Source organism: Podarcis liolepis (assembly GCF_965112155.1).
Source record: "Podarcis liolepis genome assembly, chromosome: 9".
Taxonomy (NCBI): domain Eukaryota; kingdom Metazoa; phylum Chordata; class Lepidosauria; order Squamata; family Lacertidae; genus Podarcis; species Podarcis liolepis.
This window is the reverse complement of record NC_139564.1, coordinates 22,018,027-22,032,986: the sequence shown is the minus strand read 5'-3', so window position 1 is coordinate 22,032,986 and position 14,960 is coordinate 22,018,027. Positions and strand designations below refer to the sequence as shown.

The following is a 14,960-nucleotide window of genomic DNA, read 5'->3' as shown; positions in this document are numbered from 1 at the left end:
TCTGTGGAACAGCTGTGGCCTAGACTTTATGGATAATCTATGAGAGGCTAGTGGCTGCACGGTCCTAACTTTTGTCCCCCACCCCACCCCTTATTCTATTATTCTCTCAGAACTTTGCTAGTATACTGAAATCCCGAGTGCTCTTCATTCCTCCAGCCCTGAATAGCAAGACATTGAATATAGCTGATTACCTTTAGGCAGTCTCCTAAAGTTCTGGCCTGCAAGTTTCTGTGCAATACTGAGGTCCCCTATCGAGTGGATATGATCTCCAATGATCCAAGGCTATTCTAAGACATTTCCCAATGCTAATTCACATACAGCCCCATAAACCTCAAGAATAAAGCAATCTGAAGTCTACTAATTTGGCTCCTTTACAAACATTCAGTTCCTAGGTCATTAAAGGAGTTGATAAACAACGGAAGTCTAGCAAAAGATAGTCTATCACGCTCAGACTTTTATCGTGACCATATTGGAGCTATAAAACAAGATTTGGCATATTAGACCTAGCCCCTTTTCTTGTTCAATTACAGCAAATAAAAATATGAGACAAAGCTCAGAAAGCCTAACAGATTACAAAAGTGCACAAATGTTCACTAAGCGTTATGTGTATTATTCATTCCCAATGTGACATTCACTGTAACCTCTAGCCCAGAGAGGGCTAGATTTGAAACAAAGATGGGTGGTTCACCCCTGAGATTCAACATTATATATTAATGCTAAAAACAAGTAACACTGGTTTTATTTCTTGTTGAGCAATCTTTTTATTTATTACAGACCTGTGCTGAACCAAAGGAACTGCTCTGGAAACTTTGCTAATGCCATCTTGCTAGTCAAGATAACCCCACAATTAACTGGTAGTGGTTGTAGTAATAAGTGTTGGCTTTTTGCAGTATAGTAACATTGCAGAGAGCTTGCTGGGGAGACCATGCATTAAAAAGGGACTCAAAAAGTACTTAAAGAAGGTTTTAATAAGAAAAACAAAAACTCCATTTACACTAAATACATCAACAAACCAGACCCAACCACCAACCCATCCCCCAGGGTAATGGGAGAGCTAGGTGCTGCTCCTTATATACTCTACCCAATTGCTGACACAGTTTAATCAGTACAACTCAGCAGCACCTGCTATGTTTCACAGCTGTAAAGCTGGGTCTCGTTAGTTTGCTCTGGCCCTTGCTCTGGCCCCTTAAAGACACATACATCGGGTGGAACAATGATGAACCTTTACATGTAAAGAAACCATTCAACAATAAGTTCATATACGCTTATACTCACTTGCTTTGATGTTACCCTTATCTGTGGGGCTTGGGGTGCTGGGTTCTGAGCCCAGAAAGGGGAACTGTCTGTAAGGTTTGGGTATTTGTCATCTATGCCCTCATCTAGTCAGATAAATGACATGTGCTGCTTTGCTGTATAAAGAATGCATAAACATTTGCTTGGGCATGGGCAAGCCATCTCCTTGCTGCAGAGTCCGTCCTGCATCTGCAAAGGTTAGGAGAATTGGCAGGCTGATTTGCTGTAAGTCTACACCTTCTTTAATAAAGCACTGCAAATGATCGCTTTGGCATGTTTGGCATCCTTTGGTATATCTGCACCCAACTATTCCAAGCCCTCCTTTGGGCCAACGGATCAGGACAAGATCTGTAAAAACCCCCTGTATAAGCGTTTGTGCATATTTTTCACCCCAAGCTATAAAATAGCTTGGTTCACCTGCAACAAAGTGCTGAGTCCAGCAAAGACTTGCACCAACTTTGCTTTTCATCAGGATCCAGCACAGTCACACTAACCCAGGCATAGGCAAACTCAGCCCTCCAGATGTTTTGGGACTACAGCTCCCATCATCCCTAGCTAACAGGACCAGTGGTCAGGGATGATGGGAATTGTAGTCTCAAAACATCTGGAGGGCTGAGTTTGCCTATGCCTGCACTAACCTATGGTTTATCTTAGTATGAACTCTGTCTGGGCACTTAAACCTCTGTCAATTGCTAAGTTTTGTGTTGTTGTTGTTTTGAAAAAAGAAACACTCTGGCACATTTCACTAGCTGGGACAAAACAGCACCCCACATATAAAATTCAATTGGCTTTCTTGCGATATTTGGGTGTTTGTTCTGTAAAGAAAGAAAACTGTAAATGGCTGAAACTGGGGACATGATTTAAAAGAAATGCTTCATGAGAATTGCACTATAGGTCTACATCTGTGTAAATCCTACAATGAAAAGTGCACCTGGAGTAGGTTTGCCATACATCAGGAATTTTCCAGACATACCTGGAATACTGCAGTCAGAAACAATTTCTGGGAGGAAATTGGCAGAATGTCCGGGAAAATCCGGACGTATGACAACCCATGCTGGCAATGTCGTTTTTGCCAATTTCCCTTAAAAATAGCTTAATCCACATCTTATGTGTCTGTATTGTTACTTTTTGAAATATAGCAACCCTAACCCGGAGGGGAATTTTACGCCTGAATGCCTGGGTTAGAGAATGAGAGAGGAATGAAATAAAACTTATGAATGGAGGTAACTCTAATTCTGTTCGGGGAAAAGCAAATTCTGGAGCAGGCTTCCTCAACCTCGGCCCTCCAGATGTTTTGAGACTACAATTCCCATCATTCCTGACCACTGGTCCTGCTAGCTAGGAATCATGGGAGTTGTAGGCCAAAAAACATCTGGAGGGCCGAGGTTGAGGAAGCCTGTTCTGGAGCATTGCAAGAATTGTCTCAGCCTGTGTATCAGACAGTGCCAGTTATAGGAAGGGCAAACTTCCCATATAGTATTCATTTTAAAAACCCATGCAGATGATGCAAATAAAAGCATTTTGTGCAAATATTTGCTTATTTACATAATTTATTCTCCTCCTGCTCTGTTAGTCATTTGGGAAGAGAATTAGGCAGAGCACCAGAGACTTGTTCTGGGGAAATCCTGCACGCTGAAATCCAGCCACCTGCACTTCCCAGCTCCTAAAATTACACAAGGCATTGAATGACTAGCACAGCTTTAAAGTCTTTTAGTGGTTAGAACTACCCACTATTAGGATGGTGACTTTTTCATCCAATACCACAGTCTAAATTTACATACAGCACAGTCACAAAACTGTGGGGAAAATCCAGTAATTCAGTTTGCATGCAGAAAACAAAAACAATATACAGTTGTTAGGAGAATGTGCTTTCAGGAATGCAGCATTTGCTAGGTGGCTTTTCTGCACACATATTGGCACTGAAACATTAGGTACAAAAAGCAATTGGAAAGACCATTAAGAAATCAGGAATTGCTTAATATAGTAATTTCTGAGTGTAAATAATGGTTATATCACCATCTAATGGAGCAAGAAAAGGAAATGGGAGTAGGTATCACTATGAAACTATCCTTCCTAAATTATATTAATTGCCTGTAATACATGTTGTGTGATAAAATGCTGATATAAGCATAACCTACCATAGTTTAAACAGTGTTGCAGACACTGGGTGAAACAACTTCTTAATATCTCATGAACAGCAAGTAAAAAAAAAGAGAGAGAGATTCAGTGTATCTTTTTTGTGCAACTTTAAAGATTAGAATGTATATCAAGGAAGTCATAAAGTGTAACACTAATTGAAAGCTGAAAGATGTTTAGATTATCTTTAATATAAGTATTTCAACACTCCCTTAAAACAGAAACAACCCTAAGGTGTGTAACACTCACAGCAATTGGGAATTGCATTTAAGAAGTTTTGTTTGCAAATGAGGCATATATGCAAAGAGGACATAATAGAAAGATAGGTAGCCGTGTTGGTCTGCCATAGTCAAAATAAAAAAAATCCTTCCAGTAGCACCTTAAAGACCAACTAAGTTAGTTCTTGGTATGAGCTTTCGTGTGCATGCACACTTCTTCAGATACACAGAATCTGTATCTGAAGAAGTGTGCATGCACACGAAAGCTCATACCAAGAACTAACTTAGTTGGTCTTTAAGGTGCTACTGGAAGGAATTTTTTTATTTTGATAATAGAAAGAGAAACTTGAGTTTGTTCACCTGAGAATTTACCTGTTGTAAGATTGGGAAGGCAGTCTCCCATTTAAAAAATGAATCCCCATACAATATTGGGGGAAAGCCATAGCTCAGAGGTACAGTACATACTTTGCATGGAAAAAGGTGTCAGTACAAACTCTGGTATCTCCAGGTAAGTTTGGAAGAGACTCCTTCAAGCCGGAAATCCCTGGGAGCTGCTGTCAATCGGTGTCAACAATACTGAGTGGTCTGATTTAGTAGCAAGGCAGCTCCCTATGTTCTTATTAAAATAATGCAGTCTAAAATCATGTAGAACATAGGGAAGGGAAGACTTTATGCACCCAGTTCTCAATCAAAACCATTCACTTCATGTTTTGCAAAACTTCCCGAGGGAATCACGTGGTTTTAGAGTTGCTCGGGCTTCCCTAAGCCAAAGAATGCCAAAACATTAAAATCCGTGCAAAAAGAAAAACGAATTATTCCCAGTTCCATGAAAGAAACCTCAGCCTGTATAGAAGAAGTGATTATCCAATCACTTAAAGCTAAACAAATTCTGCCCAGAATTGCTCTTGCTGGGTTAAAGGGAAATGGACATAATTGTGCCAAGCATACCACAAAAGATTATCTACGGAGGGGGTAAAATGCTTTCAAGGGACAATAACTAGTTCTTCGGCTCAATACTTTTTTCTGGCAGTTACTTATCTATGAGTCAATAAAACAAAACAAGTTATGGCAGGGATAAATGTGCTAATGCCTCTTCAAATACAACCAAATAATAAGCATTTGTGATATCACATTTCAAATGTGATTTCACATTATTTGTGAATGCAACCATGATTATTTGTTCAGCAAAACATGAGCTGTTTCACCATTGAACTGACAAGCCACTTTTTGTTTCTCCAAATCTTGGCTTGTTTTAAGCTGCTCTTACCCCATGTCTCTGTAGCTTGGTGACCATCTGCGGGGGCAGGCAGCAAAGCAAACTGTGGTTAAGCAAGGCTGTTGGTTTCAGATATAACACCATACCACAGTTAAAACAACCCATGGGTCATAAGCCAAGAAGAAACCATGGTTTCATATTGTGGTTTGTTGCCCAGAAATAAGCCATAGTTTGTCTGCTGAGGTGGAGCCACATTTCAACAAAATGAACCATAGTTTAGCATTATGTGTGAAACTGATCCTTGCCTCAATAATCACTACAAGGTCAAACCAGTATTATTATTTTCCACACTGCTGAAGAGCACACAGCTATCTGCATGCATCCCTGCTGGTACTTAACTGGCATAACAGAAGCAACAAATTAGAAGGCAGGAACAAACACAAAAGAAAATGCCTGTAATGAATGGGAAAACCCAAGCTTGCTCTTCATATACAAATTCAAGTATGTGTGGCTGTGGACTACTCCAGTCTAATTCGAACAGAGAAACGGTGAATTAACAGCTTAAAAATGCTCAAATGTGGACAAGTCTATAGTCCCATGTTGCATTAAGCACTTTTGAGCTTCTCTCCTGTTATTTCTCTGGATGTTGTTAATATAGTACAGGAAGTGCAAAGGTATGTTTTGGAGCTGAATATAATACCTACATTCTGTAGCCTATCCAATGAAGCTCATCCCATCCTTCTGCAAAGAAATACCTCCAACAGATGCTGTGCTCAGGGCACTTCTTGGTATTTTTACAGATGGGATTGAATGCATGACAGCAAATTCAGTTTCCACAATTAATATGGATTTGGGCTCTTGCACAACAAATCTGCTTAAAGAAAAATCAATACTGTTTGCAGCAAGGAAAGTGAAGGGGAAATGTGCTGGAAGTGTTGGATAGCAATTCCTCGGCATGTCTTCATATAACCTCCCTGCAAGAAGATCCAAATGAATGCTCAATAAACTGCTGGCTTCATAGAACCTCCCAGGAAACTTTGTGTAAAGGAATCAGGCTGAATGTTCAACAAGCAAGGCTTCTCAAACTGACCAAAGAGGGTTATAAGGTAAATTAAACATACAGGAAGCAAACAGAATAGCAATAAAATTTAAAAGCTAGTAAAAATAACCACTAAGTGTGCCAGAAAATCAACTGGACACAAGTTGAAATAGAAGGGGATTTGCAACCCTTGTGAAAGGAGGATAGAGAAAAGAGTATTGCAAAGCCTATAGCTTACAGTGGCAAAAGCTCTATGTATAACGGGGGAGGCCTGTCCTGTTTCATTGCCTGAGGCAAAACTGGAAAGTGCTGTCCCTCCTGCCCAAGCCTTGCTTACCAGGGTCACGTGGTGGCAGCTTTTGGCAAGATCTCGCAATATATTTTGTGAGTTCCATGAGATCTTGCTGAAAACAGCTGCAGCCACTGCAGCCACACAACCCTCAAAGAATTCCGATGCCCAAGGTTGACTGCTTCACTCTACCTCATGGGCAGGCTGGCCTTATTTCTAACCATTAGTAGCTATTACATGTATCGTATTTTGCACATGAGGCAATTTGTAGCTTCTTAAACTCCTACACTTAAAATGGATAATTTATCAAATGTTTGTCAAATCTACTACCATAGTGTTAGACTAGAAAAAATGCACATGTGCACACACAAAAGTTCAGATACAACGTGGTGTATGCATAACATACTCGGTGGGTTACTGCATAACGAAGAGGCAAAATATCCTTGGATATGTTGACTGCAGGGGCTGGATATTAACTGGATATGTATACAACCTTGCAGAAGCCACAGTGCTGACAAGCACGTAAGGGCATTTGGTATATGGAGAATTTTCTACCTAGATACCAGTACCAGCAGTGGCCAGCTAGGTGTTCCAAGGAAACCTGCAAACAGGGCATGAAGGCATCTGTGTTGCCCCATTATTTCCCCACAAACCACCTAGTATGTACAATGCACCCTTCATGTTAAAAATGCATGACACAGATTCGTAGAGGATAGGCCTATCAATGGCTATTAACCATTATAAGTAATGTATGGAGGCAGAATACATTTAAGGACGAGGCCTTGAGGACTAGCAACTAAGGAAGGCCACACATTCATACTTTGCTTGTGAGCTCTTAGAGAAGCACCTTACTGGCTGCTTTTAAAAAAAATAAGAACAAGACGAAGGCTGGGCCTTGGTTTAGCCTTGCAACACTGTTCTAATGTGTTCATACTGTCAATAAACCATGAATGCACCTTGTTTGTTTCACTGTTCATACATAACTAAGGCAGGATGCTCCAGCTGGTGTTGTGCTTATGCAGTAAAGGTAAATCATGGCAGTGCAATGTATCCAGGTACCATTTCCTGAGTGGAAAGCTACAATGAGTGAAGAGGCCTTTATAAACAGCTCCATCCCATATGCTCCTGCGAACTAGGGTTGTAAAACAAAATACAAAATGCCAAGTAGAAGAATGAGTTAAGCGGTTAAGATCTTGGCACAAGTTTACTTCACATAACAGTAACAGTTCCACACTGTTTGTTTTACTCTTCAGCTTTAAAAAAAGAAGAAAATCCATTTTAGGATTAGGCTGTGGGTTTCTTTTTAGGAAGGGCAGAAAGGTGTTGTGAAAAACCACATCACTGCAAAGCAATAATCTGTGTCTAAGGTTAGCAAACACTTTATTCTATGGTTTTTATCTGGCTTGTAGATGACTGAAGCTCAGGATGGGTATGAAATTCAATTCACCTTGCATTTAAAGGTGACCCTATCTAATCTGCACTTTCTAAAATAATATGCAAACTGAAACACAACCATCCTTTGAAAATCATGCAGCTCCACGTTTTGCAGTGCTGTTCTCAAACCAAGTAATGAGTACAAAAATGCACAAACTAGGGTTCATATGAATGCATATATTAATCAAAATAACACACACAAATTATGGGACATTGTATGCAAAAAATGTGTATATTAGGTAAAAACTACAAACATAAATTCACACAAAAATACTGAATTTTCATTGGAAAAATGAGAAACTGAAAGAAACCAGAAACTGACTGATTCACCCATCCCTAGACTGAACCTTGCAGTCTGCTTCTTACTTCTAGAAGAGATCTAAGAAGTATCAACAGAGGGCTTTTATTAACCGAAATTATACTGCCTGCTAATAGTGAACAAACAGAAATGGGGAAATTCTACGATTGCACAACATTTCATGTGAAAGTTAACAAAATCTGCCACTAATAATTAGGGTTGTTTATTTTTACTGAGCATCCTTACTCAGGAAAAATACATGGATGCTTTAGTTGAGATCCCTGCATTGCAGGGGGTTGGACTAGATGACCCTCAAGGTCCTTTCCAATTCTACCATTCTATCATAGCTGTCAACATTTCCCTTTTTTAAAGGGAAACTCCCTTATTCCGAATAGGATTCCTTGCAAGAAAAGGGAAAAGTTGACAGCTATGCATTCTATGATTATATGATTTTACTGAAAGGCAGCTAAATTCACCTTTAGAACTCAATCTTGCCATTTCTGCAGGGAGCAGCTGAAGAGGAAGAAAAGTGAAGAATTCGCTACATTGATAAGGTCTGCGTATAATGAAAAAACAAACAAACCTGCTATTAGAAGCAACAAATTTTCATGGGGCAAACTGCTACACTGTATTACACCTTTCTTCCTAAGAAAATTACTGAGTCACAACCTGACATCCCCTCCCCTTGAAAAAGGCCTTATTCTGAGGAAATTCAGCTTATTTCTGAGGAAATTCAACCTGCATGCTCATAAGTGACTCATTTAGAAAACCCACTTTCTCTAGCCCAAAGTCCAGCTCTTTTCTGTGACAAAAGCATTCCCATGGTGAGTCGCAACAAAATGTCTAGAAATCTAATAATACTCTGTGTATAGAAAATCTATTTCCCCTGAACCTGCATCATCTTGGTTTTCAATTTGTGCATGAATAGCACAAGTTAAAATTGGAACTGAAATAATTAAACCAAAACAACCAAGCAACACACAGTCTAGGTACTGAAAACAAAAGGATCTCAAACAACTCCCTGTGTTTACATTTCACAGAAAACCACACACACATCGCCCATTGGTGCTTCATTGGCTCTATGAACACACATTGCAAGCACTCCTACCTACTAGTGATTAATTCTTAATGTGAAAGTTGCTGGGACTCAAGTCCATCATAGCCTCGGAAGAGAAATACCTTCTTCATTCCACCTAATAAGGTGCACCCTGCACATGCAGAAATCTTATTAACATATTTCAGTGCAAAACTTTGGTACTGAAAGAGATCCTAGACTCATATCCTGGTGGGTACTGCTGCCTTCTCCCCTCCCACTGTTCCACATTCAGATATGGCAAGTGGGGGGCAAACAGGGGCAGCTGAACTCAGCCTTACATATGGGAGATACCATATCAACATTGAGAAACATTACACTCCCGAGTGAAGAAAAAGCAACATACATAGAGGATGGCAGAGGATGCAATGGGGAAGGTAACAAACTCAGTGGCTTCTCCAGAGTGGTATTGTTAGCAGACGCATTCTGCAATATGTCACTGATGCAATAATAGTGTGTCAGTGGTGGGTTTATACCACACATTATTCCATTGTATTAGTTGTTCTGAGATGTTTCTCCAGTGTCACTACATTGTTGCCATCTGGAGGCACACTCTTGCTCGCAACAAAAGTGGGAAAACAAAATCGGGACAAAAACGCACACCTGAAATATCTGTGATACGATTAAGAGAATTTCAGCAGAAAGCTATGGGGCATTAACATACGTATTGGCAAATGGATGTCTGGCCTGAAACTCTTGCAGGAATGAACAGTGTTAAGGTTGACACAATATAAGGTGGCTTCCTGTATTCCTTCCTATAGCTGTTTTAATTTATTGCATGTTTATCCTACCTTTTTCTCGCAAGAGCTCAAGGTGAGATACATGGTTCTTCTCCCCCTCATTCAATCCCAACAACCTTGTTAGGTCAGGCCAAGAGGAAGTGAATGGCCCAAGGTCACCTAATGAACTTCATGACCAAGTGGAGACTTGAACCGTGGTCTCCCAGGCCAACACACAAACCACTACACCACACAGGCTCTCTTAGGTTCCTAATACCTGAGCACAAATAACACTGAAAAAAGGAAATATGGAAACCACAACTTTCAGCAGGAAAATCCTGCCCCCTGATCCCAGATTACTGTGAAACAGATAACCTAGTAGTGGAGGGAGGGATGCACTCTGCACATGCTTTAGATCTATTTATTTTAGTATACCTCAATTCAAGGCTGAGCCCTGGTATTGCTGAGTGACTATAAACTTAACTGTGGGGAAAACTAGCTTCATCACAAAAATACACTTTCAATAGCATGAAAGAGACTCACTCAAATATTGTACAAATTCCAGCAGGGGGTGAGTATATTGCCTCCCCCCCCTTTCAATATGAAATCACCTTTTCTTTTCCTTTCTGCCCCAATGGTAACATCGGAAACTGCCTTTTAATGAATCAGACCATTGGCTCATCTAGTTTAGTGCTGTCCACACTGACTGGCAGCATCTCTCTATGATTTCAGACAGGGGTCTCTCCCAACCCTACCTGGGAACACTTGCAATTCAACATGGTACCTTCTGCACACAAAACATTCTGCTTAAAAACATTTTTTGTTTAGCCTGCCCAATTGCTTAGAAAGCTGGCGCGAATTTCAACCTCTTGCTATTTCAACTTTTCAAATGTCTTAAATTATTGCTGCTGGTTCTTCTTATTGTTTTATCTTTTTGGCAAACCGCTTTGAGGTCTGTTTGTTTGAGACAATCAGGCAGCGTGCACCTTTTTGTGAAGTTAATAAATGCAAGGAAGATGTTCCACAGTTCTGTTCCCTCCCCTAAGGTCCACGGTAGAAGAGATGGCTTTGCTGCTGTCACCTCTCTCTCCCGACCCAGCAGCAGAGCTCCTGCGTCTGCAACAGCTGTGCTGTGTAGCTAGCAAGTGAGACTGTTCTTGGGACAAAGAGGAAGTGATGAGGGGCGGGGGAGGAAGAGGCTTGCCCGGTTGAACACCAGCCTTTGACACCAGTGCCAAAGGCACAGGAAAGCCTTGCCCAGAAAGAAAAGGGGCAACTCCGAGCTCTGGGTTGGGAGAAGGCCTTGCCATGTGCACCTCTCTCCCAGAGTCCCAGCACCGCTTTCCTGAGCACGAGGAGCGGCGTGTTATGTTCGCTTTGCCCAAGAATGAGGAAGTAGAAAGAGCTGTTGAGTACAAGCAGCACAAAGTAAAATGCAGAACTCCCCTCTTCAAATGTAATTCCCCAGAGGTCCACCCCAGCTAACCCGTAACTCCAAGGGCTTCAGGCCAACTCTGAAAATGTCCACACCTGGAAACTGAAATCAACTCACCCCTCCTTCCTCCCTTAAATCACTTGCACATGGTGACTTGTGGGAAATCAGAATAAAAATAAAAAGGCCGTCTCTCTCCCTGCCGCTCTGCAGGGAAACAGAGAGTCTTATTATGGCACCTGAGGGACAAGCGGGTTTACTGAGGCACAAGTTGCCACAGACTAGCGCCACTTGATCTGTAATAATAATAATAATAATAATAATAATAATAATAATTTATTATTTATACCGCACCCATCTGGCTGGGCTTCCCCAGCCACTCTGGGCGGCTTCCAAAAAAATATTAAAATACTGTAATACATCAAATATTAAAAGCTTCCCTAAACAGGGCTGCCTTCAGATGTCTTCTAAAAGTCTGGTAGTTGTTTTTGTCTTTGACATCTGGTGGGAGGGCAATCCACAAGGCAGGCGCCACTACCGAGAAGGCCCTCTGCCTGGTTCTCACAGTGAGGGAACTGCCAGAAGGCCCTCAGCCTTGGACCTCAGTGTCCAGGCTGAACAAGGGGGGTGGAGACGCTCCTTCAGATATGCTGGACCGAGGCCGTTCTGTACACACACAAGCACCTCGAAAACCTCCTCTGCCAACCAGCAGCAGACTCCTCCTTTCAAATCTGGCCCCGGGGCTCCGACCGCCTGTAAGGAGCCATACTGGAGCCCCCCCCTCCCCGTCCTGCGTCCCTCTGGTTGCCGCATCCATAAACATTCCCGCGTGGCAACGGGGAGAGTGAGAGCGCGCGCGCGAGCGCGCCAGCGAGCGAGCGGCGGTGTCGTCTCGTGCGAACGCAGCAGCCGCTTGCCGCCTCCCCGCCCCTCCCCTCGGGGCTCACCTGGAGCGGGATTCCTGACGCCGACGTCGCCTCACACTGCGAGGGGAAAGGCGAGGAGGAGCCGGCAGTTCTGAGGGAGAGAGACCCGAGGCGAGCAAGAGGAGTCCCGCTTCACCAGAGCGCCATGTCGCCACTGCGCGGCGGGGTCGGAAGAGCCTGGCGGTTCCTTGTTGTTGTTGTCGACGAGGAGGAGGAAGAAGTAGTCACTTCGCTGCCCGCGAGGCTGAGAAGGGGGAAAGCAGAGAAAAAGGAAGCCCTGCGCTGCTGCTGCTGCTGTCACTGTCGAGGCTTTTCCCCTCCCCTCCTTTGGCGGTGTGGTGTTTTTTCTCTCGTCGGCTTCCAGCAGCGCGCACGCCCCTCTCCTCTCTCCCGCCCGCCCGCACACGCTGACAAGACTTTGCACGCGCCCCCGGGGTTGACTCCCGCCTTTCTCGCTGCCTCCCTTCCTGCGCCCGCCCGCCCGCACCTCCGCCTCCCTCTCACTTCCTAGCTGGAAATTCCCACCGACGTCGTGAGAGTAGCGCGGGTGAAAAAGAAACAGGCGCCCGAGGGAGGGGTGTGTGTGTGTGTGCGCGCGCGCGCGCGGGAAGAAGCGGAGAGCTTGCAGCAACCCGGAGGGCTGCGTTGAGGGCAGGGAGCGAGGGAGGGAGGCTCCTGAGATGTGCAACTGCACAGCCCGCTGCCATTATTATTATTATTATTATTATTATTATTATTATTATTATTATTATTATTATTATTATTATCGCTTCTGTAGCTTGTTCTCTTTTCAGAGAGGCATCCTAGCTGCTGGGGAAAGGGGCAGTTTTATCACTAGGCAGATCAAAGATGACCACTTCAGGTGGCAGATGCTGGAATTGGGCTTTTAAATTCACTGCATGTTACACGCTGAAAGAAAATTATATGAAAATGATGTACGTCAGATGTACGTTAGGAATTTTGTTGTGGGGGCAGGCTTTTGTTAGGGGGGTGGAACCTCAGATAGTTATATATTTTTATTGATTTTATTGACTTGAGGGGGTAGCTGCCCCCCATTGGCTACGCCCATGGCCCAAGTGCTTAAATATGGCCAAATCTGCAGCAAACATTAAAGCACTCTCGGTCCACTTTAACAGTCATGACCAGAGACGGACCTAGGTTCCTTGCACCATAGGAGCCAACTCCTAGGGGTTCTTCAGCACCCCTATATTTTTTTGAGGGGGCCACCTCTCCCCCCCAAGTTGATGGGCATTGTGATTCAAATGGGGTATGCGTTCCACATCATGTGATCAATCATGCAGGGTGGGACTTATCTCCCCCCCCCCTTTTTTCAAGTTGGCACCTCTGCCTTGCACCCTTGGCAAAGAAATTATTGGTACCCCTCCTCGCCATCTCCAGATTCAATGGGCCTTACACCCAGGAAAGTGGATACACGGGTAAAGGTAAAGGGACCCCTGACCCTTTAGGTCCAGTCGTGACCGACTCTGGGGTTGCAGCGCTCATCTCGCTTTATTGGCTGAGGGAGCCGGCATACAGCTTCCGGGTCATGTGGCCAGCATGACTAAGCTGCTTCTGGTGAACCAAAGCAGCACACAGAAACGCCGTTTACCTTCCCGCCAGAGCGGTACCTATTTATCTACTTGCACTTTGATGTGCTTTTGAACTGCAGGAGCAGGGACCAAGCAACGGGAGCTCACCCTTTCGCGGGGATTCGAACCACCGACCTTCTAATCGGCAAGTCCCGGGCTCTGTGGTTTAACCCACAGCGCCACTGCGACGGCAGCCTAAATCTGGCAAGTGAGAGGCAGGGTCTTCTGACTTGCTTGCCTTTTCCTTACCTCTGACAAGGTGCCAGCAGAAAGACACTATCTTGGAGGTTGTACTCCAGTGCACACTTTACTCAGAAGTAAGCCCTGCTTAAATCAGTGGCCCTTGCTCTCTGGGGTAAACGTGCAACAGTGTGAGTGCTGGAAATGGATCAAGGTGGTAAAGAAACCGAGGAAGAGCAAATCAGCTGTGCTAAATTAAGAGCAACCCCCCACCTCCCCAGGGCCAAGCAATAGCATCCTCCCAGGGAGAAAATATACTGGTCCAAAGTCACCCAGTGTGCTTCCTAGTGACCAGATGAAAAAGAGGACAAGACTCTTGTACCTTTAATAGTCCACTAGGAGTGGAAAATGTGGAATAGCAATTACTTGATGCAAGTTCTGTCATCTAACTGCCCAGAAAAGATCTACCCACCTTGCAAACTTTGTGCAAACAAATGAGGATGAAAGAAAGATGTGATTTAGCAGTGACCTTTGATCATGATTGATAGGCATGACAGGAGTACCTTACCATATTCCTTTGCTTCTTCTCTTCCATGATTATAAATGTGTGAGTCATGGTGACTTTCTTCACCACCACCCTGTTGAGAAGTCTGGAAGAGAGCCTCCCCAGCTTCTCTGGCAAGTTCTTCTAAAAGCAGTTAGCACTGGAACACTAGGAATGCTTTGATTAAAGGGGCAGGCGGGACTGAAGAGCAACTGGCGAGTGGTGACATCAGCAAACTTTTCCTCAATCTTGCCAGACTAAATAGTGGGTGGACTGAAGGAAATTATGCCCCTGAGATCATTAGAGTGCTTGAAAATGTGCAAATAATGTTGGCCTTCGTTTGAACAAGACCTCTACGTAAGGAAGCCTTTTCATACGCCCACACCTAACAGAGGAAATGCAAAGGGCATCTTCCCGTACAAAAGTTTGACTGTATGAAAACCTTTGCCTGTATTAAGCAGCTCGACAATAAAAATAATGACTGCACTTACTGGCATTGATTTTTCTACACTGGTGCCAAGGCTGGCTCCAGCTGTTGAGGGACCTTCAGCAAA

At 43.5% G+C, this 14,960-nt stretch overlaps 1 protein-coding gene across 1 annotated transcript in view; it reads right to left on the bottom strand.

The window, feature by feature from the left end:
* Positions 1 to 12,676, bottom strand: part of NFKB1 (nuclear factor kappa B subunit 1) — a 70,032-nt gene extending 57,356 nt beyond the window's left edge. The window contains exon 1 of the mRNA XM_083459205.1: positions 12,115 to 12,676. The gene's annotated coding sequence lies outside the window, so the exon portion shown is untranslated. The remainder of the gene's footprint in view (positions 1 to 12,114) is intronic.
* Positions 12,677 to 14,960: the final 2,284 nt, after the last annotated feature.